The 24,974-nt window shown below is 42.2% G+C and overlaps 1 protein-coding gene across 1 annotated transcript in view; it reads left to right on the forward strand.

Annotated features, from left to right (window-relative positions):
• The first annotated feature begins 74 nt into the window (after positions 1–74).
• LOC109487263 (amyloid beta A4 precursor protein-binding family B member 2-like) overlaps positions 75–24,974 on the forward strand; it is a 121,567-nt gene continuing 96,667 nt past the window's right edge. The window contains exon 1 of the mRNA XM_019791242.1: positions 75–148. The gene's annotated coding sequence lies outside the window, so the exon portion shown is untranslated. The remainder of the gene's footprint in view (positions 149–24,974) is intronic.

Here is a 24,974-nt window from a genome sequence, read left to right on the forward strand (position 1 = left end):
TGTCATATTTTTGGTGAGTATTTTTAGAATGTGAGAAAAATGTGTAAAATCTTGACGTCATTCCTGCGCGCTGACCCCTGCGCGGAACGATGCGGGGTCAGCAGGACGGAACTCCGATGCCTGCGGAAGCGGAGCCGCGAATTTGCAGGTAAAAATTTCCCGATTTCGCCTCTTTTTCCCTCAAATCGTTCTCCCGTGTGAATATGTAAGTGGGGAGGGGCATCCCTTTCCGTCTGTAGCCTCTAATGTCTGTCAAACGGCGGAAATCGGGCAGCTGATACCGGTGTAGCCGCGATGTCTGGGTCTAAATTGGCAGGGGAGGCATCGGGAAGCGTACTGAATAATTCCCGACTCCAGATTCCTCTCGCCCCATTACCGCCTGCCCGCATGGCGTTCACGTACACCCATTCCATCATTTAATCCCAGAGATCTCTCCAATCTTCCCGCCCGCTTCGGGCAGCCAGGCGGCGGCCTTTGATTTTTTTTCGGACGACACAGGGTGAAACTGTGATGGGGGGATATAGAACGATGTTACGCTGACAGACTGTCAATTACCATAATGTTTACAAACTTTCGCTTCGGTTAGGGGGGCGTGCGTTCTACTGTATATCAACAAAACACTTACGCACACGTGCGGGTATGTTGTGTTTTCGTTCTTCAATTGTCTTGAGATATTTTCACACCTTCACGGCTACCTGTTACTCTGTGTACGTGTCAGGGTCTTTTGTTGTGTGATTGTCCTGTTTTGCATGCGCATAATCTCGCCCTGGGGGAAAGGCAGTGATCGGGAAAAAAACTAGACCGATCACTTTCAGCAACAAGGTGTGAAAAACTGTATTCTCACCGCTTATTGTTGAGATTATGACACCCTGTTTAGCGCACTGTTAGTGTCAGACAGTTTGTTTTGGTTGTCACCCTGCAGTAGAGTTCCTACCAACACAAACACGGACGGCAGGGGAAGTATGTATAACAGGAAGTGAATTTGTTACACAGCTGTTGACTCTGGCAACCACAGCTGCCACTTTAACCCTCAGCCTGCTAAGGTAGCCGTTTGGCACCACATCTGTGTTGGTTCTGGGGTTAGGCAGCAGGGAGAAGGTTAAGGCCACACCAATTTAATTTCTTGGTTAACGGATTCGCCCGCTTCATTTTTTTCTGATTTGCAAATAAAAATAAAAATTCAGAATCAACTGCAAAATATTTTGCCCTGAACAGTTGAAAACAGTCCTTTTCATCCTAGTTGTTACAGTTATTCCATCTTTCAATGCAATGGTATCATTAAAATTTTAAAATTTATTGTTTAAATTTTGAACCAGCTTGGTGTGTTGACTTCATGGCTCCTATCGTACCATTTTGGGCCATGATAGGATGCCTAGGCCTGTTTTTATTTTTTTTCGCCCGCCCGCTCCATTATTTTTCTAGAAAAATCCGTTAACCAAGAAATTAAATTGGTGTGGCCTAAGGTCAAGAATTTAAAGGGCTCCATTGGTATTGGCAGATTTCCACATAGGAAGGATTGTATATATTATGGGTCATCTGGCCTGGAATGGATTGTACACTACCATATAGGAATATTAGGATATGAATGTATGAATGAATGTATTATGAATGAATGAAGAGTTTTCATTGTAACTCGATATCCCAATGTCTAGATCTTAATACAGTCCTGTAGTAACAATACATGCATACAAAAATGACTATGTAACTTATTAATCCAAAAATCAAATGGACCCAGGTCTAACTTCTTCCCTGCAAGAACAACCCCAATTTGGAATAAACTGTCATCAGCCACAGTAAACAGCAGCTCAGTAAATGTATTCAAGACCAAGTTGGCTATAGAGTGGAAGGATCACCCTGATAGATTCGGATACGTCTTCTCCTACTGAATGCCCAAACTGTCTACACCACGAAGACGGCCTCATTACCCAGTAAGGGTACCTAATGGCCTGGATTCAGGTGAATATTCAGGTGAATAATATTCAGGTGAATATTAATAACATACATTTTTAAATATTATTTGTGAAACAATACAAAGTTGAGGTTTGTCTTGTTTTTGCTTCTTTGTGCATGTAGGTGATCAGTAAGAACAGATAATTGACGTATTGCCTGATGGAGAGTTAGGTTTCCGATCCGCTAACGTAGTTAGGATACCGATTCTGAAGCCGTCCTCAGGGATTCTGGGATGTCCCAGGAATCTGCTCTGCTGTAATCCGGCAAAGCAGCTGAAACGCTGCCTTAAACCGGCCTGAAGCACATAATGGTTATCCCGGCTCTGAAGGCAGGACCAGGGGAGGCCTGGCCATTGATTTCTGTGTGTGATGTGTGTGTTGAGTGGTGCTCAGATGGGGAGAAGGGGTCCGGATCATTAGACTCCGGAGTAAGGGGAGCAAACCTCTACTCCGTCCAACACTCCCAGCAGTCGTAGCTATGACCAGAATTCAGGAAGAGAGATTCAAAACAAAAATTGAATATTTTAGACTTATGGTAAATATTTTGAAATTTTCAAGACTGTCCTGGAGGAGATTGTATGGTGTAACTAAAAAAAGTTGTACACATGTATATTACTCCCACCTGGTGCAATCTGTATCTTCTATCTTGGTTTTCTTCCCATCCCTCTATTTTTAATATCTTGTCCCCTTGTTTGAAATGTCTGAGAACCACCAAGCTAACTTGCTGTGGCCAGACCAGAGTTCATTACCTTACCCCCAAGAGCACATCATAGTGCAGAACATACTGCTTTGTGTTGTTGTTGGATATTTGTTCAACGTTGCATCAGAATTTTGCCCCTTGCAGATTATACATTTTACAACACAACCATTTGTAAACTGTTAATGGCATGTCAACCTTAGATGAACAAACCACCAAACAAACTTGTTGTGGCCCGCCCAGAGTTCATCGGGGGCATCATCGCCAGCTCATCAGTAGAACAGCCAACCTGGAGGACAAATCCTCGCTGGAGCATAATAACACAGAATGGGGGGCGGTAATGTCACCTGGCCATCACTGAAAACTTCAAAGCAGGGCTCCAGCCAGCTTGATTCTGGATTTTCAAGCCTTTAAAAATGCATTAATATCCAACATTAATGACAGTGGTCTCTTGGATGTTTTTATATTTTTACCCAAGATTTTTGTCACTAAAGGTTGACAAATTGGTTGAAGAAAATTTCCGTCACACGCAACAAAGTTCTTGTGTTTGACAGAAAAACGGGTGCTGCTTCAAATCAAAGGCTCCAGGAGCCCAATAACACAGAATGGGGGGGCGGTAATGCCGGCTGGCCATCACTGGCTACTTCAAAGGCTCCGGGAGACTCACTTTCCGACCTGTGTGTTTCACCTTCAGTACAGCTGCTGTTGTGTTGACTGTGATAAGAGGATGAACTAGATGGCAGCCTTACCCTGGAGAGCAAAACCTGGATTTTTCACATATTTTTTTTTTGTGTTTGGTCAACGTTGCATCATCATTTTGTCCATTGCAAACGATAACTTCCGACTGAGGATACTTGAAAACTATAGACAGGATGTCATCCTTAGATATGCTGTCACAGCCTTTAAACAGATGCTATGTACAAGACATTATCATAGTGGGTTTCAGTACGTTCTGCCGACTGCTACCCTGGAGATAGCCATAAATGCTGATGTCATGACGTTATTCTGCAGACACACTGGGCTTGTGTGGATGGCTTCAGTCTGGTTTCCTCCTCATTTATAAACACACCTGTAGGCATCAGTCATACACTACCACTTTCACCCAACATGGAATATTCTACTCCAACTGACTTTTTATTGAAAGGCGTGCCAACCTGAGGGGTGTCATTGCTTGACTGCTACATTCATCCTTAGTTATTTCAATTTATTATCAATCCATTAATGGATCAATCAATTAATCAGTCAGTCAATCAATTAATCAATCAATGGATGGATTAGTCTATCTAATATTTTTCAGGACTGAAACAGGAAACACATTATTTTTTCTTGAGGCCTGACTGAGAGTGAAGAGTCTGAAGACAAGTGCAGTACTGCATCTGTAGTGACAGAGTCATTACTATATAAAGGAAACTTGTAAGTGTACTTGTAGAGAGTGCGTCATTCAGACTCTGAGTGGAACAGTTCTCTGACGCACACAAGATAACTGTCAGGAATCACACAGGACATTCCCGTCCTTCACTGACCATAGTTGTCAGTAGGCTGTTTGATGTAGATTTAGACCTCCAACACTGTGATTTAGCCCCCTACGCTGTCTTTCAACCAGCATAGGGGTGTTTCTTTGGGGGAAAAACCTTATTATGATCTTTAAAATAAATGAAAATTTGACTTATTTGAAGCTATAACACAGGGAAGACATAATTTTACAAAATTTGTTGCTCAATAAGCAGGAAATAGGGCCTCATACTAGTCATAGGGTTATAAGTTTATAAATTTTTTGGGGAGGAGAATACCAGAACCCCAACTGTGGTCATGTCTTTGTGGCTTGTGCCACAGAAAATCGTTCTTCTGTACCTGACCCCTACGCTGTGAAAAAAATCCTGGTGACAACCCTGCCTACTGAACTAACAGAAGTGTAACTAATATATAGTGTTTCAGCCAAAGTTTGGTACTTTTAAGTACTCTATAGTAGCTGTATCATGCTGCCCCGACGGCTGACTAAGCTATGGGAGAGAGTGAGTGAGTGAGTGAGTGAGTAGCTGTATTCCCACTACCCTGCCCTGTCCCTGACCCTAGCCATCCCTCCTGAGTGGAAGTACCCCGGACCAGTGGCGATGGACCGATCCATTAGAAACACTCGGGGCTAATTGAGCTTGTAACAAAACTATTTCTCACCGGCGCCCAGATAGCCCCATTACGGAGTGGGGACCATGTTTTCTGCTGGTAAGAAATTCAGGACGACATACGAGTCATATATATGCAGGCTGGGTTCTGGGTTTATGTATGTAGGTGTATGTGGATTGCTGCATTGACTGTTACCACCTACATGTATGCAGTATAAAAGAAATTCTGGTAATTCTGAACAGTTTTTAGTTCGTATGATCCATAGTTCCTGAATTCTGAGTGGTGCAGGTAAAATTTGTCTGGTGCAGGTAATTTTCAATGTTACTCGCGCCAGGGCTGGTATGCAGAAAAAAGTATTTCGGGCTCTTGAATAAGTATGCAGGCCAGGTTCTGAGTTTATAGTAAATTATACATATAGGTGTATGTGGATTGCTGCATTGACATTTACTACCTATATATAAAGTATACAGGAAATAATGATGATGGTTTCTGAACAATTTTAGTGTGATAACTAACTTCTGAGTAGTGCAGGTAAAATTAGTCTGGTGCAGGTAATTTTTTATGTTATCTGCACCAATACAGGTATGCAGAAAAAAGTATTTCTGTCTCTGAATAAGTATTCTGTGTGGGTCCTGCAGGAAGGATCAGTGCTGGGGTAGGAGCTTTCCTATTGATTTCTCCTCGCAGAGATATCAGCTTTACGTGAGGCCAATCCATAATCTTACAAAGGTGCACTCAGAAAGTCCAGCGGCCTGAGACATCAGAATACATAAGGCACAGAATAAAGGCAGTTTGAGTCATGAAAATTCGGTTTTGGTAAAAATATACACGTCCTTTAATTTGTATCAGGTAATTCCGATCCATAACCCTGAAAGGGTGGACTTAGAAATTCTTACAGAAGAACATCAGAATAGATCCGGTACAGAATGGAGTCTGTTCAAGTCATACAATATTAGTAAAATGTACATGTCCTTTTGCTATTTGATCCAGAGTATTTGCATGGGTACAATGCATTTATCTTAAAAGGGGTAAAAAAGGACATAACATAGAAATTACTAGAAAGTAACAATAAGCTATTATAATAGACTGTACAGGGTGAGATCAAACTATAATAAAGTTTGATACACGTACTGTCATGTCAGTCATTGGGTATTGCAGATGAGCGTACTAGTATCATATTGCATGTACTGTCAGGGGGTTTTGTTGCTTGATGTAAATGCACCAGTGTTGGCATCTGTGGCTTTGTAGTTTGTTGTTTGGTAAAAATGCACCAGTCTTGGCAATGGTAGTGTGGTTTTTGTAGTTACAGTTTGGTAAAAATTCACCACAGTTGGTTATAATGGTTTGTAGTTTGTTGTTTGGTGTAAATACTCCAGTGTTGGTACCTATGGTTTTGCTGTTTGTTGTTTGGTAAAAATATCTGATAGGTAGGAACAGTGAAACCCCCCATCTGTGCAGACGGAGTGTTCGCCCGGTTGGGCGGTTGGTTGTTGTAAATTCTGGTCGTTGCCTGTCAAATTAGTCATGCCGGTCACAGCGGAGAATCGACCGGCCAGATCCAATATCTCAGGACGGGACTGAAATAGGCGAATTGTACGCAGAGAAGATGGTATATTTCTCGTCATCCTCCATTTTGAAGAACAGAAAAAGTTCTAAATTTGATCACAGATAAGAGTGTTTTGACACGAACACTACTATTATATGATATATATGTATCATTGTCAATAAACTTTATTGATGGAATAGAATATAATTTTAATTATTTATTTTTTGTCAGAGATTTTATACACAGATTCTAAAGATTGACATAACAGAGGCAATTTGTATGATTATATTATGTACTGGTAACTGCTATGCACTGTCAGGATAATCGTATGTGTGAAAGATGAACTAGTTAAGAATCAGCATAGATAGAGAGATAGAAGGGCACATTACTCCTCAGTCATTCCTTACATTGATATTGAGTGTTTTCCATCTTTGATCTGCTGATATCCTCCCTCCACATTGTCATTCATGGCAGGTTGTCGTGTCCATTATTGGACAGCAGAGATGGAAGCTGGACTTGTCCAAGACTTGCCTCCCTCCGTCGTAATGTTCCTTCTCTTTTTAATACCGTTTCAAACTTACGACTGCTCCTGCAGCTTGAAAACTTTCTTTTCACTCAAAATCATTTGTGACAAAGTACAGACTTTTCCCTCAGATCCTGCTTTCATTGTGATCTTTTGTGAATTATCTTCTACAAGTTTTCTCTTTTAAAGGCATCATGTGTTTATATTAATGTTATTGCACCCTATAAATAGTACGTAATGTACTTTTTTTAATAAGCCATTCACTCACTCACTCACTCACTCACTCACTCACTCACTCACTCACTCACTCACTCACTCACTCATTCATTCTCCAATTCGGCATTATAATAAATTTTAAGGCCAACATGCTGGTGGCAGTATTAGTGCCAAATCCAGTAGACCAGTTCCTGTAGATGTTTCCATTCCTTTAGAAGTGGTGTAACATGTCTGACTGCGGTGCTGGCCTGGTGTTTTTGGCTGAAATCTCACACATTTCAGACATACTTTCTCCCTGATGTTGGCATTTTTGTCAGGTGACGGAATGTACCATTCCAAAACACATCCCAAGTTACAGTGGACCAACTGTCAATGTGTCATACAACCATCTTATGGATTACGTTTTACCTTCCCAGCATCTGCTTGGAGACTGTTACATGTCTTCTTTCCCAGGTTTGTAAGTTAACCTTCAACATGCCAAGCTTAGTCATCCGGCACCAAAAATAATGTACTGATCATGGGTTAGACAGCAGTGAAAAGGTTAACTGAACTCACACACAGTCACAGTTGAATAGTATAGCTGTGACATAGATACTATACTCTTTTCCAGTTTTTCTAGCATTATGCTATGACATATGCATGTAAGGTATAGTATAGTCAGAATATTCTATGTTGCCTGCTAAAAAACTGAACTGACAGAACAGGAAAGTCACGTTTGTGAGGATTGCAGTGCTCAGAAGGGTGTGGTCGGACAGGTGGGTATTGTTGGAGCTGCTCAGGTCTGAACCCGCTTGTCAGGACCTGTGATTACTGTCAGCCTTGGGAGGCCTAGTCTGGGTGCCAGGCATTTATTAGGCGAGAGACCAAATCCTGTTAAATATATCCTACATGGGAAGAAATATACATGTACCTGGTGTTAGTTGGTTATGGTCTAACTCTGGAGGTTGTGGTAAAAAGAAAATTTTCTTGGAGGCATGTTGGCCCTGGAGCCAGCTGCAGGAGCTAGTCTGTACTGGAGTTGAGGACCTTGCCTATATGTACTGGCCTACCTGGAGTTTGTTGCTAAGGTTCTAGCTCTAGGGGTGGCGGTAGGGATCTGTGGTAAATCTAAAAATTTCTTCATGGCGAAAATTGTTGGCCCTAGAGCTAAGGAGCTAGCCTGTACTGGAGTTGAGGACCTTGCCTATGTCAGTATGTGTACTGGCCTGTGCACTACTGACCCTGGAAACAGTCTGGTACCCAGGCTATATTCAGCCTAAGGGAAGGATATATGTTATCCAAGGTGACATCTACAATGTACCTGTGCTAGGGTGTGCTTCTCAGTCGTTTCATTTTGGTTCCAGTAACATAAGGAAAAGGTACGTTTGTTATATCTGTAACGTTTTATATATAAACATGACATAATGTTTATACAAACAACCTTGTTCCCTTTTGTTCATGGGTGAGTGAGTCTCAAACATTCTGTGAAAATTATGCACTGTGGCCTGCTATAACCCGCAAAATCACGGTTTGTAGATTGTCTTTTTTTATACATCTACCCCAACAATGTTTGAATACTATGATGACTAATGAAAACTATGATAGCTTATATTTAGATCCTAGACATACCAGTGATAAATTAGTAATTTTGTCAAAGATTTCAGATCAAGAACTTGCATCTGTTTAAAACACCCCAATACACAGGAATGTAACCAGGCCTGTATAAACCTACAGGGGAGATTGTTTCTTTACGGGACACACATAAAACCAATATGTAGTCAGTAAAACCTTTACTGTGCCTGTAAAATGGCATTTCGCTGTCCTGGGGTTTGTGATTGTGCATGAGATGACCTCACTACTTCCGACATTCCGGTTTTGTGTGCTGGGTGCTGCCATGGTGTCCTTGGTTAGTACGGCTGGAGGCTACAGGAGGACATGTAAGTGCCCGCTGGGTCACACGTGCCTGTGAATTAGTGAATACTGTGATTCACCTTAACTAGTCAGTCGCTGCGTACAAGAATTTCATGGTCTGAGGAAAATGGACATGTTCACAAAACTTAATCTTCATGGTGGTGGCAAGTACAGGAGGGGGGAGGGGGGCAAAAAAGAAATGATATAATAATGTTAATGCTAAGTTCACAGTGAGCTCGAGCATGCATGCAAACAGTGAACATAAAAGTACTGTGAAAAAAAAAACAGGAATTACGGTATAATTGTGTGTGACCCTTCTGTTCCTGTAAAGTATTCTTAAAGTGTACTCACTGACACGTCACCAGCAAATCTGGAAAGTCAGGACATTTTGTGAAAATTTTGGCTGTTTGTGCCTCTTCTACACTTTCATGGACATTGTTTCAATGAACTGTTAGAGTCCTAATGACAAGTGTATTTCAGTCATTTGCACTTAAGCCCAGCAGTGGAGCTCTGCCATTATAGTTGCCATGGCAACAGACCTAGAGGAGATAGGAGTTCATGCCTGTCTGCAAAAGAATCTTTATTACATGTAACTACATACCAATGTGCAGTAGGGGTCAGTATCATAGTTTCACTTCCAACAACCAACAAATGAAACTGATGTTGCTCAAGTACTGTACAGTGCTCCTTGCTTCTGTACCTGGTACAATGAACCTGTAAATACTGTACATAGCATCTGTCTTCCCTGTCACGACCAGTGGGATGCAGGGTTCTAGGTAGGATTTTATTTTAGCGTAGTGGTACCTGACGCACGTCGAGGTGCGGAGCTTTTAAAAATTTAAGCTTAAAAAGCAGCCATTTGAGGGATACCCAAAGGGAAAAAATGTCATTTCTAAGGTATGTACAATGTTACGTATTGTATCCTTGATTAGTAATTTTTATATTTTTGCAGCTTGGAATCTTCACAAAATACAGAAGATACTCCAAATCAGACACAACCAAGAACAGACTCTGAGATAAATTAAATGTTAAACATAGCATCTGGTGTGCAAAGTTGTAATATTCTACATGACAAAAAAAGTAACTATAAATAATATAAGAAATACGTCTGTTTTGCCTGCTAATAGTGTCTCATTATGAGGCACTTTTAATCTCCTTTGTGCCATTTCTGTTCTGCAAAACTGGGCCGAAATTTGACGTGATTCAACACGTGGCTTTGTTGTTATTGCCAAGCTTTGATGCTGACATGATTACAGGCACACCCAGTATGTCGACATAGATCGCACAGTAGCTAAGAGCATGAAATCGGCATGGCACCAGCACTGACGCATATGTGGCAGGAAAACCCACGTGTGTCACAAAGATCACAAACGCCCGTAAAGAAAAACGGCAAAAATTTGACAAGAGAGCAATAATTTGTATTTACTTGTTTAAACTATGAACGGATCCAAGGGGTGAACTCCCTTGTTTAGTTTACTAAAGTGGCAAATTTTCAACCAACGCAAGTTTGCCGCTGTGGGCTTTAGAGGCCCCTCCCCTTTTCGGGAGCCGGCTGGAACTGTAAAGCACTTTAATTATTAGGCTGGTGACTAAGTACATTGTAACTCTTTGTATTTTTTTTAAATATATTTTCACCTTGGCAAGATATAGAATTAATGCAATTTAGTGGAAGGTGTTTATGTCCAGAGTTACAAGGAGAGATCTGTTGAACACGGGAGGAAACATATTTGTGCTACATACATCGTGGCGTGGGAATTGTTAAATAGGCCAGCCCATATATGGCGTCCCAGAGGGAAAGCCGACACTATGAAGGGGGCGGAACATCCCTTCTACAGACTGGGCTAGACACCCTGACGCCAGTGTCTGGGCGTCAAGAGACTGCCGCTGTCACTCCCATTCTCCTGGGAGGGCCGCCACGTGCGTTACTTTGCTAAAAAAACATTTTTCACATTTGATCTGGCATTTTTGAACAAAGAAATGCAGTCACAATGCCGCTACGTTGTACTGAAAATTAGCGTAGCGGGGGAAAATTGGCGTAGCGGGTCAAAATTTTAGCGTCGCGGGCCCCGACGCTACTTAGCGCTAGCTAGAACCCTGGGATGGAGATCACTTTCTTTCTTGTCCCAGTTCCAAGTCCCTCTCCCTGTACGTTAGCTGATGAATGTGCTGATACAGCGAGTTTCCCTGCTTCTGATTTGCCAATTTTCCCGCAGACACAGAGAGATGGTGAATTAAAACCAGCGCTGCCGGGTTGACAGATCACCGTTCATAAATAACATCCTGCCATCGGGCAGACTCCGCAATTTGTCTGGTGCAGCGTCAACTTTTTAAACACAAAACTGGCTTCTGTCGTGACAAAAATGCAACAATATTATTTTATGTTGTGCAGCCTTATGATATATACAAGTTATCAACATGTATCCAGAACCATGCCTAGAGCAAGTCTAGGTTATTGGATACACAAAGACTATCCAGAACTGTGTCTGATTCTAACCCAAACCCATCCAGGCACAGAACTAGATAGGCACGGTTCTGGATACACAGAGACTATCCAGAACCGTGCCTGATCCTAACCCAAACCCATTCAGGTGTAAAACAAGATAGGCATGGTTCTGGATACACAGAGACTATCCAAAACTGTGCCTGATTCTAACCCAAACCCATTCAGGTGTAGAACTGAGCAGAATTAAACACGGTTCTGGGTACAGTAAAGACTATCCAGAACCGTGCCTGATCCTAACCCATAGGACTAAGGCATAGAACTAGACAGGCACGGTTCTGGATACATCAGCCCTCCTGCTGATGGCAAAGTGCACTTCTAGTCCATTTACAAGACCTGGTATATGATAGCGTGTATTATTGATGGCAGATATCCCTGCTGATACACCAAGGTCACACCAAGGTCGCCCCCCTCCCCTCGTAAATCTCCCCCACCTTTAAGACTTCAAAGCTGCCTCCTGCATATCTATGGCGAGTCTTAGATCAGATGAACGTCTGAGATGCCGTTTGAAGCCGAGGAATATTTCACGACTGCCAAAAGCTCAAAGGGAACATAGGAACGTTCTGGGAAACTTGCCAAGAAGCTGCATTTAATGTACATGTACATGTATCAGTATGTATGCAGGTCTGAGAATGCTACTGAACAGGTCAGTCCATTGTTGTTCTAGTTATGTTTACTGAAGGAAAACATATTGTTTTTGCTAAGTTTCCTCTTCTCCAAACACACAAGGTCAATGACCAGAACCAGACGTCTGTCACCATGGTAACTGGTGTTGGGTTACATCATGTTGCAATTCTATAGCATACATATGCTTAGTATGAAAACTGCTGGCGTGAGTTTTAGCTCAGTTCCTGACACCTCCGGTTGACAGGTATGATGAGCGATGACTGATGAACCCCGACACGGCTCCTCTCCACCCCTGATCACCGGGAATTGGCAGAACCCCCACCTTGTTCTCCTGATTATACCTGATTAATCCTCCCAGAGCTGATCCCCGGTAAAAGCTTTTTAATCAAGAAGACTAACACTCTGGTTAAGCCTGCCATATTGATCCTCGCAGTGTTTAATTCTCCTGAAACAAGAACAAACTTTTTGCCTCAAACAAACATCCATCACAGAAGCAGCAGGGGGTGCTTTCAATGGGCGAAAGTCTTTCATGCATTTGTTAACAGTTTTGTAGGCCCAGTTTAGATACATATCTGTCCCTGGTGCTGAACACCATCCGCATACAGGCAAACATGTCTGTCCTTGGTGCTGAACACCATCCACACACAGGCAAACATACCTGTCCTTGGTGCTGAACACCATCCACACACAGGCAAACAATATATATATGTCTTTGATGCTGAACACCATCTACACACAGGCAAACATACCTGTCCTTGGTGCTGAACACCATCCACACACAGGCAAACAATATATATATGTCTTTGATGCTGAACACCATCCACATACAGGTAAACATACCTGTCCTTGGTGCTGAACACCATCCACACACACACAAACACACCTGTCCTTGGTGCTGAACACCATCCAAACACAGGCAAACATACCTGTCGTTGGTGCTGAACACCATCCACACACAGGCAAACACACCTGTCCTTGGTGCTAAACACCATCCACACACAGGCAAACGTACCTGTCCTTGGTGCTGAACTCCATCCACACACAGGCAAACATACCTGTCCTTGGTGCTGAACACCATCCACACACAGGCAAACACACCTGTCCTTGGTGCTGAACACCATCCACACACAGGTAAACACACCTGTCCTTGATGCTGAACACCATCCACACACAGGCGAACATGTTTCAATATAAAATGACTGACGAGAACCAAGAAAATAAATTACTGTGGCCTTAGCTTTTGTTTATTGGAACACCCAAATGCACAATGCAGCAATCCTAAGTTATAATACTGTTAATAAAAGCAGCAATGCCATACTATATGGTGATGTATAACACCTAACAGCCTAGCAGCTTTACCCTACAAGGGAAATATTGGCCTAACATGTATATAGTAAAACTTGATGTTTACAATGCAAGTATTGCCCTGCTGTATGATGATTTATGACATTATTATATGTTTCCTGGTTCAGACTACCTGTTATGTATGAACATTAACTAAGCTTAGTGACACTTCCGCTTTTATCTTGGAATGTTTAATTCATAGAATAACAATCCTTACATCTGAAGTTTACAGCAGCTATATTGTGATTGATGATGCAAGTATGAAGGTCTTAGGCCTGCAAAAGTGCTTGTTACAGGCTTTTTTGTCTGTTAAGCTTTATGCTTTGTATTAGAATGCACATAATTTGTAGTAGTATAACAGTTTTTAACCCTGAATATATTTTTGTGCTGATTCTCTTTTAAAGTTCTGGAGTTAGGCAGCAGGGAGAAGGTTAACCTTCAGCCTGCTAAGGCAGCCGTTTGGCACCAAATTTGTTCTGGTTACCAGGTTAGGCAGCAGGGAGATGGTTAAGGTGGGACAGCTGACTCACTGGTGTTTGATAATACTATAAACTTTAAGGTTTTATCAGGCCTGTGAACTTGCTTGTTTCTGTTTTTTTTTAATGTTCAATTTTGAGCTTTACTCCTTGTTCATAGTAAGCTTTACATATACTTCTAAATTCTTTAGCAGGGTTTTAGCCGAATATGTTAGCCTGGTAATGCAAATGAGCTTGTTAAATAAGGGTTGTAGCTTGATCCACCCCATGAAGAGGATTCAGCAAACCAGTGGTTAAACCCTTATTAAGCAGCCTAATTTGTATTCCTACCAGGCTAGATATATCTGGCTAAAACTGGATAAAACCCTATTATTAATAATGTTAAATTCTTAAACAGGAAGCCTGCTGGTATGTCTTATACAGCAGGTGGGTGTGTCCTGTCATCCTCTGCTGGTAAAATGGCTGCATTTTCCTGCTCCATTTCCCGCGCTCTCAATACGCGATTTGGTCCGTCCCGTAGAGTTATTCCGAGCTTTAGAACGTTCCAATCGATACGTTTTCGGCAAACCCGATTTGTCTCTGTCTTCGGTCAAACTTTCGAATTCCAAGACTGTGTCAACTGGGTCAGCTCTCATACTTACATAATATTTCAGGGCTAGAAATACTTTTTTCTGTACATCTGCACTTTCTGGTACAGGTAACATTAAAATTACCTGCACCAGACAAATTTAACTGCACCACTGAGTTTAAAATGCTCTTCCCACCATTTTTGTAATCTACTGTCAAATTGAATAGAAATGAAATGAAAATGAATAGTTCCTGGCCATGGCTTCCCCCCACAAGACTCACATATCGAAATCCATGCCGATTCCTTCCTGCAAAACATATCTTCAGGCTCTGAATAGATTCCCAGTCAGCTGAAAGCCTAATGATGTCTGTGCCTCCATGTTCCAGTTTATGGAGTAAATATGAGTCATGTTCAACTTTTCCTCCCTGCCCTCTGCTTCCTCAGGTTCTTTATGGATTTCCAGTGAGCAGGATTTCTCCTCAGTCCGCCCCTCCCCTTCCTGCTTATATTCCAAGTTTTCCTGCCAGCCCTCTCCTTTTATACTGTCTGCTTGGTGTATTTTCAACTTCAATTTACGAGAAACAAGAAATTAAACTGGTGTGGCCCTCTCAGATTCCCTGTATAGATTTCCAGTGAGCAGGATTTCTCCCCAGTTCCGCCCCTCCCCTTCCCGTGACTCGCTCGACCAATTCCTCCGCGGAACTGCCGCCGGGAAGCCGTGATTTAGGAGGTGGAGAGGAACGCCGCTGCGAAATGAAACATCCTCGGGGGTCGCAACGAACATCGCGAGCGAGCGGGCTGATTTTCTGGGGAGGACTTCTCACTTTCCATCAAAACTGTGCGATGAAACTGCGCGGATATGAGCCGGAGGAAGGTGTATTTTTAATAGCCGGATGTTAAACTGGCCGTGATTTTTGCCGCTTGCCTGCAGCGCTGGTTTGCCGAGTATTGCCGTTTTGTTGCTGTGTGTTCAGGTGAGGTGATTCCTGTGTGTCCTTTATTAGCCAGCTCGTCTGTTCATGAATTATACAGCAAATGGCTGGTTTATGGGCGCTCTGGGTGGATCTATGTTTACGGGGACGTCCCCTGATGTACATAAAAATTCCATCCTTCCAGGCAAAATGTTGCAATCAAAGCGGGCACAGAATCAGGGCGATGTCGTTTTGACGTCGATACTTCCCATGTTGGAATTCACACCATCACTGTGTGGAAATTATTAGCTGGTTTGGTTTTTTTAACGTTTCTGCTTGAGTTGGTGCAGGAATTTTGCTTGTTTCCTTAGCTGAAGGCCATATGCAGACTAGTATTCCAGTTTAGGGCCAGGTTGTTGCCAGAATTCCTATTGGGTTTTACTGTAGGCCATACCAAGTTAATTTCATGGTTATTAGATATCCTGATGTTGCATTCTTCATTCTTATCTTTTGGTTGTCTTCTTTCTTGACTACATTCTGTTTTCCTAGGGTCACACCAACTAAGTTCTTGGTTCTTAGAATCAATTCTTAAAGATGATGCTTATAACAAGATGAAAACAGAGTCTGAGGTGAAAGTCTGCACCTGGACTCACCTATGCAGTGAATATAGTAGAGATGTGCAAAGATTGAGTGTAACAAGTCTTTCGGTGGGATATAGCTAGCTGCCGCTGCGCCGCGTGTCTGTGAAGCTGGTGTGTTACACCGAAAGGCGGTTATATACCAGCTATACTGATACAGATACTCTCATGTCCCTAATAAACATACCCCCCGGAATAAACATACCCCCCGGACAAATCGTCAAAGTCTAATAAACATACCCTCCGGAATAAACGTACCCCCCGGAAAATGACCAAATTGACAGGTGAACTGTGTGTCTTTGATACTAAAATGTGCTCTTTATTTCAATACCAATATATTGGCAAATCTTTCACTGTTACATTTAATTAGTGAGTATATATCACTTTAATTAATGAGTATATATATATATTGTACTTGTTTTGGGGAAATACAAAATCCGTAGGAGAAGCTATTGCATTTTACACTTCTGAAATGCACTTTGCTAAGCCTTCTCCTGCAACTTGAGTTGAAAATCTGACTAACTTAAGAGATAGAAAATCAAGCCCAATTAAGTACAAATATAGGGGTTTAATGAGTATATCTACAACAAAATCCATTTCAACATAATAATTATTTGGTATGGTACATTGTCTAGTCTGGTCAAAGTCTGGATTCTGAAGAAGAAAAACTTCTGAAGAAAAAAACTTTTGAAGAAAAAAATATTATTCAGCATAAAATTTTGATTGGTTTCCATCTCATTGTTTTTTAAAAAATCGATAATGTGATTGTATCAATTTTAAACGCCCTAAAATTAGCTAAATCGGCGCTTTTACGGTGATTGCGCAATATGGGTGCCCTATGACCTTTGACTTTTTACGGGTCATGCTGCTCAGGCGCTAGGCGCCCTCCCCACGTCGGCCGTCCGTCTTGTGGGCAAATTTCTACTTTTTTAGGGGTTTCGGGACCTAAAAACTAACACCAGAGGGAAAATAAACCACATACGTTTTTTTCGTGGTAAATATCGCTAAAATGGACCAGGCATTTTTCTGCCGCGTTGCCGATTTTGACAAGGACTTGCGGCCGCCATGTGCTAAATACGTCGATTAGCTACTCGCCTTCCCCTTCGGTTTTGTGGGCAAATTTTTGCTTTTTCAGACGTTTTGGGACTTAAAAATGGACAGCAGGCGAAAAATAAATAATATACATTATATTCATGGGAAATGCCGCTATCATGGACCAAATATTTATCTGTGACGTGTTGCCGAATTTTGCGGCCGCCGGCCACTTGCTGATGGTGCGGTACGTACGGACAATTTTTTTCCCAAATATTAATAAACGTACCGTCCCTAATAAGAATGTACCGGGTGGACGTTCGGGCCGAAAAAAATAAACGTACCGGTACGTTTAATCGGGACATCAGAGTACAGATACAGGCACTCATGTTTTCCTTCCAGCCCTCTGTTCCATCCATCCCTCACATGACAAATGTCCTGTCAGAGGTCCATGACTCGTCACACGATCATTGCCAAGGTTATTGTAGTAATATTAATGACGGTATAATTCAAAGCTGCTACAAACCCACCCATAAATTACTCCTGGTTCTATAATGTACTCCCAATCCCTCACTTCGGGCCTAGGAAAAAAAAATTTGTGTTTCCTGACCAACCCTAGAAAAAACTGTCAACCCTAGCCTTTTTTGGGGGCGAACCCTTGCTAAGCACATAAATTTTATGAGCTGATCAACCTTTTCTAGCTCCATGATCTGACACCTGAGTGATGAAACATGGTACAATGATATTGGTTTTCCAACATTGACATTGAAAAGATGCGTCCTCATGCAAGTTTTACTTTGTTAAAGTGTATTGCATATAGTTGGACCACAAGTTGGATCAGTAGAGATTCCTATTGCCAAAGTAAAAAAAAAAGGTAACTGACTGTGCCATATGTTAGAAAGTTGCTGTTACTTCAAGCTGACTGCACCACTGGTTACAGTTGAGCGACCAGCTGCAGTGACGAATGCTTCTGTCTTCTCGTGTTGAACAACTACTCTTTCTTACCTCCCCAGTACTTCTTAAGGATAATTCATCACGTCTTCAAGTACTTGAAGTCTCAGTATAAGACTTCTCAGCTTGCAGCTTCTTAACAATGATACATCATGTTCTCAACTACATGTACTAGTAGTCTCAGTATAATATCATTCAAATCCCACCTTCACAAGGATGATTTGTCTTGTCCTCAAGTGTACAAAAAAGTCATATACTAGTATATATATAGTCTCTAAGTCTGTAATACGGAACCTCTCTCCGTGAAAGTTGAGAAACTCAGGTGGTCTCTGTTCTGACATATTCTCAGAATGCCACAAGACACACCTGCACAAAAAGCTCTGGAATTTTCATTCCTTAGCTCTAAGACATATAAAGCTCGCAGGGGGAGACAGTGTATCAACCTACTCAGCCTACTGAAGGGAGACCTGAAGCGCAGAGGGCTAGGCCCTCCCACAACAGAAAAGAAACTCAAGGAGCTTAGAGAGCTCGCGAAGCAGAAGGCACGGTGGAAAGAGATGAAGAAAGACTGAATGCGGCTACAGGACATTTCCACACGACTGTAGACGCAGAACACAGTGGATGATGATGATGATAGTCTCTATTATAACATTTCAAAGATCCCACCTTCTCAAGGATAATATGTCTTGTCCTTATTTTGGAAGTTGTGTCAGAAAAGGCACTGTACACAACTTTCCTCCCTGTATCCAGGTGTAAAATGGGTACCTGACTTCGGTTGGGGAGGTAAAATGCAATGGAAGGAGAGGGATGGGCTCTGCCTTCTAGTATCTTGCCACAGACACAGTGGGTTTAAATACCAACCCCAATTGCCTAAAAAAAGCTACAGGACTACATTTTTTATGAACATTTGGTTGAGTTTCCAGCAAGTGTAGACCAGCCAAATTGATGTTGTCTGTTGATCTGTTTGTCATTTTCCTCCTCATCATGTCTGGTTCCTTCCTTCCTCCATCTATCTCCACATCTCTGCTCCATTGCATCATCCATCAGCCAACCAATCAAAGCCCTTCTTCTCATCAGTGAGAAAGAAAGGCTGAAACTACTTCATCAATATCTGTTTATCTGTCGATTTGTCTCCATTTGTTCTTGGTGTGTCTTTATTTTTACTGGATCTTTTCCTGGTATCATATCATCTCTGTTGGCAGTTTCACAGAAATCTAGAGGTGTCTCATATGTTGATAATGGATTGGTATGATATTGAGCCTAATATATAAAACCTTGTTGCTAATACCTTTACTAGATGTGCAATGAGCCAGAAATTGAATGAAAATTCTTTGTATATCCCTGGATATTTGAAGTACATTTTAGAAATTCTCACCAGCTACATTCCAAATTCTTGTGGCTTGCCCAAATATTTTTATCAATAACTGTTCTGCTGGATTCATGCTGATTCGGAATTAATGTGAAGGGGGTGAAACTAAATGTATATGCATGTATTTTGGTCTTTTGATGTGCCATATTCATGTATCATCTATTCATGTATACAATGTATATTCTCATGGATCATGACCTGTATTTGTGGGTTAAGAGCTCATTACCTCCATTAAGTTTTCTGAGCAACAAGATACCTTAAGAAGTTGTATGGATTTTCTTGTTGCTTAGCTTGAGGGTCAAGGTCTTCAAGGCTTATTATAAAAGTGAAGAAGTTTATCTCATGAAGTATTGAAGTAGAAGACCTGCTGTAAGAGTTTAATTTGTAAGGCGTAGAACCTTGACTTTTGTTGTACTGTATCAAGCTTTACTCCAATCTTCAGAAGGTGTTACATGTACCTCCTCCTGCCAGGCTTCATTTTGCTATCAGCTGGGAACATCCTGGTGTTGTTTATCCCAGGAAAATGCTGGGTTTGTCCCGGAGGCCCGGCAACCCTCCCGTCTCCGTGTCATAATCCTGCGCCTTAACCCTGTTCCAACCTCAAAGTCATGGCCAATATGGCCGCCTTTGTCTGAGCTGTGTGAATGGGCAGGATGGCAGATGTGTGGGGAGATAGGCAGGATTTGGGGAAGAGGGGACGGGAATGGAGGGGAGGGATCAGTGCTGATTGCATGTTGATGCCTGTGTGGGGCTTAAATGGTGGTGTTTAGTCTGAGGGTCGAGTTGTCTTTGATGTTGGAGGGGTTTGAAGAGTTTCAATCACTGGGAAGAGCTGTAGAAAAGCCATCAGTGAGGACGAAATATCGGCCACACTTAGGGCTGAGCCAGTCTTTCAGGAAAATACTATTTTCTCAGACTGTGTATCTCTGTGACGTCTGTTATATTCATGTGCTTGTTTTCAGTCACACATTATGAAAAATAATAGTCTAGATTTTTTTCTCTTTATTTTCTGGGCCAATATTTTCTAACTGTTGTTAGTAATGCTAAAGTGCTGTCGGCGTTCCTAGTACTACATGAGAGCATTACCGGAAGCTAAGCCTCCAGTCTTAGCATCTGGCGTCCCCCCGAGTAGTGGATCACACCGTACCTTACACAAATCCTCCAGTGCAAGTGCCGCAGTCCTTGAGTGAAAGTGCTGTGATCCTTGAGTGAAAGTGCTGTGATCCTTGAGTGAAAGTGCTGTGATCCTTGAGTGAAAGTGTGGTGATCTGTGAGTGAAAGTTTGCACCCTGCGTACAGATTTCTTGATCGCATGATCTAATCCCTTTCCTGTTGGGGTGGAAGTGGCGTCTCAGAGACATGAGGAGACTTCCTGTAGTTTTAAATAAGGCCACACATTGTTGGATCTCAGATAGAGATGATCAGTTTAGATGCTGAACTGAAGGATCAACATGATCATGACATGACAACAGAGTCTGAGGGACAGTTTGCACCTACATGTACTAGTAAATGGTACAAACAGTTGCAGGAAGTGAATATTGTCAGTTTCAACTGTTCCTCGCAGCCCTCTGTTTTCATCTGGACTAAGTCTTGCTGAACGTTTATGTCCGAGAACCAAGGAGATGACTTGGTGTAGCCCTTTGGGGCCCAGCAATCTTGAGCCTTCAGCTGGTCTAGCCTGAAGTGAGCCCCATCAGAAAATGCGACGTTTTCACAGATAGCTGCCCAACAAATCTTCACCTGGCATGACTTTTCAGCATTAAACATCCTCACAAAATCATGGTTCGGTCAGTTAGTTACTGTAACTGTACAGTAAAAGACATGGACAGCAGGCAATGGGTGGGAAGGGAAGTCAGATGTACTACAGGCCACACCAAACAAGTTTGTCAGTTCTTAGATTAAGAAAAATTAATAATGCTGACCTGGAAGATCATGAAAAGAGAATCTATTCAATTACATTGTACGCTCAGTTTTGGGAGCAAAATATAGTAAAATGCATGTTTAACTGCCATTGATAGCACTCTTATCATGTTGCCTTCTTGCTGAATTTTTCCTTTGACAATGTCTGAAACGGAAACAAATCGACGGAGTGGCAAACTTCCTGCTCATAGCTGTCATATCTTCTACCCTTGACTGCAATCCTGAACACTCCTGACAGAAGGACGGGTCAGTCAAGTCCAAGGGTGGCTGAGATACGGCCGAGGCCTGCTGGGATTGATTTTGCAGTGGTCGGAGAATTTAGTGCTATTTTCCATCGCAGGACTTATTGACAGTACAGACAGATTTTGGGTGTTCAGATGCGGGGGAAAGTACCTGCATTGATTTGTCTATAAAAGTTAATGTGCAGGTAGAGGCTGTGTGTTTGTGGGAGGGAGTGTGTGGGCCATGAGTCACCAGCAGGAGGGGCCTGATGTATAGGAGACTATCGATCTTCTAACTGAAAAGCTGTGTGCTGTTCTGTTTCAGGATCGAACCCGCACCTTTTTGAAAGTCGTAAAACCTTGACCCAACTGTAGGTACCATATCATATGGCAATATAATTATTAGGCTTAGTTATTACTGCAAACCTTGAAACTTTTGGAGCAGTTTTATTTTGTCAATTTTTGCAGTAATCTCTCTTGGGAACTGGTATATCCACAAGTCCCATCCAGAGGCATGTTGACAATACAGGCAGATTCTAATGCAGATGAGGCAGTAAAAATTGGCAGTGTGTTTGTATCGCTTAGGATTCTATACTAGACTACTACTAAAAGTAAATTTTGGTATTCATAATCTTGCCAGAGCTGACATTGGAAACTCAGACGTCCCATCCTCAGGCATGTTGACAACACAGGCAGATTCTGATGAACAAGAGGCAGTAAAGATTAGCCGTGTGTTTGGAGACCTTGATCCTGTCCCTGGTCAGTGATTAGAAACTCAGATGTCCCTGGGACCCTCAGGCCTGTTGACAATACATTCAGATTCTCATGCAGATGAGACAGTAAAGATTGGCTTTATGTTTGGAGACCTTGATCGTGGGTCATTGTCCTCAGGCATGTTGATCATACAGGCAGATTCTGATGAGGCAGTAAAGATTGACCGGGTTCTGGTATTTACATGACTTGTATAATCTGGGTTCTGGTATTTACATGTATAATCTTGGCTGAGCTGACATTAGAAACTTACAAGTCCCATCCTCAGGCATGTTCATCACACAGGCAGATGCTGATGGGGCAGTAAAGATTGGCTGTATGTAATTTGAGCTGTGGGATTCTGTACTACAGTCTTACACATGTTGATGATGGGACTGATGTTGACATGTCACCTGTTCCAACATCAATGTGTGCTCAGTCCAGCGTGCAAATGTGGTCACTCCAACGAAACAGCTGTACACTACTTCCTACACTGCCCACTGTACACTGACGAACGTATTGACATGTTATCATCTCTAACTAACATCCTGCCATTTGACACAAACAACGTCACTGACAACACTTTATGTTCAACCATTCTCAGGGGTAACCCCTCATTGTCGTTTGTCAACAATTGTAAAATATTTGATGTGGTTTTCAACTTTATTTTGCAGACAGGACGTTTTGTTTGATTTAGTTGATTGATTTTGATTTGTACACCAGCTCATTATGTACCTTTGTTCTTTCTTACCATTATTATTATTACTTTATTTTATTGTTTCCTTTTATGTGTGAGGAGAGGGCCAAGATAAGTTTTATAACTTTTTGCCCAATCCTCGAAAAATAAATGTGAATAAAATAAAAATAAATGTTGATGATGGGCTTCATGTATTTATGATCATGGCTGTTTGTTGTCCTTTCCTGAGCTGAATCTCTAGACAGCATGTTGACCATACAGGCAGATTCTGGTGTAATTATTAGCAGGAAAGATTGGCTACATTATGTTTGGGGCTGTGGGATCCCAGGTGAGTGTCCACTGGCACAGCTCAGAGGTGATCCCTGCCTGGATTCGGACAGGGGAGCCTCCCTCGGAGGACGATCGATCGCGGCAGTTTTCTCCCTGGACAGTCGTCCTTACACCCAGGCGGGAACCGCCGCTGATGATGACGGATGTGGGCTGTGTATTATTCATGCTCATCCGGAGAAACTCACTGATCTACGCTTCTTTGGAACATCTGGGGCTGGGGAGCAGGGTTGCCCCTCACACGCTGGATGTTTAGGAGCAGTGCAGCTTTCTTAGACTTAAGGGTTTCCTTGTTCTGACATGAGTCAGTCAGAGCATCTCAGCAAGTTCAGTCATCAATGCCTCAACAGCCAGTCTCTCTATATATAACCTTCCAGTTCATGTGTATCTAAATGTTCCTGTAAATGTTATGAGGCGTGATTAAGTACTGTGTGGTAGGTTTGGTATCATCTAGGTTGGTTTGGTATCAAACATTTATAATTGTAAGCTGCCCTGGGATGGCAGTCAGGCTTTCAATGGTTCATCATTATCATACACACACATGCAGAAGCAGGGTTGCACCTCACACGATAGACGTTTAGGAGCAAGACTCAAGTAGCTAAAACTCTACTGCAGTCGCTGCTAATACTTAGACGTAGATTTAGGGGTTACCGTGTTTGGACTCATGAGATAGAGTGTTCCAGAATGTTCAGTCAACACCTCAGTGGCCTTCACATTCTTCCAATTCCTGTACATGTCCCTGTAAATGTTATGTGGCATGATTAAGTATCTGTGGTAGGTTTGGTATTGAATATCTATGTAAGCTACACTGCTTTTGGTAGTCCATTCATACACACGCATGCATGGATCTAGTGTTGTGTGTTTTTCTCATCTCCAATCTGCCCACCTCAAACTCAAAGATGCTACTTTCCAACAAGACAAGAGCGATGAATGTTAGCCTCCACCAGGCCTTCCTAAGGGGTTATGGATCATAGAATGTGGCAAAACCAGGGTCTGAGTAAATTGGCCAGAAGAGTCAGCCCCCGGTTAGGGTAACATTTCCTAAATGAAACCCTTGGGTGGCCTTACCAGTATAGCCAAGCAGTGCTAAAGATCGGACCAACATCGCTACATGTACAGTTTTGGGGCAGCTCCAGGCATGGATTATTTCTGGAAGGTTCCATCTCACCCTCTAACCCTCAGGACCGTAGAGAGTTTAAACTTTATGCCCTTTCTTGGCTGCAGACTGCCCCCCTGGTGCCAAGACACCATCTTGTTAACTACCTGCCGTGTGATGTATAACTATTGTAGCTAGGGGTGGGGGTTGGCAGGGTTGTATATGGCACGGTCTTCCCTGGAAGGTTGGAATTTGGAAATTGAAATTGTTCTCTCAGCGAAGGCTGTCTGGAGAGGATTAGGAAGATGAAGCTGTGTCATTCATCATTCTGTAGAGAGTGTGGCTTTGCCAGGGTGGACCTGCTGGACAGAGCTGCTTTCAAACTTGGTGTGAAGACTAGCCGACTGCTGCAGCAGTTTTTAAAAATTTTTTTATTCTGTTTTCTTCAGAAACTGCTAAGAACTTCTTTGCAGTGGGGCACCCATAGTGCACAATTAAAAACACACACTCAGATGATACAAGAAACAAAACAATATGGCAAAACATACAGAAGTACCAACAGGACATAACAAACATGTGTGAGAAACTACAAATACAAAGCCATT

The sequence above is a fragment of the Branchiostoma belcheri genome, unplaced genomic scaffold (assembly GCF_001625305.1).
Source record: "Branchiostoma belcheri isolate BF01 breed outbred unplaced genomic scaffold, Haploidv18h27 scaffold87, whole genome shotgun sequence".
NCBI lineage: Eukaryota > Metazoa > Chordata > Leptocardii > Amphioxiformes > Branchiostomatidae > Branchiostoma > Branchiostoma belcheri.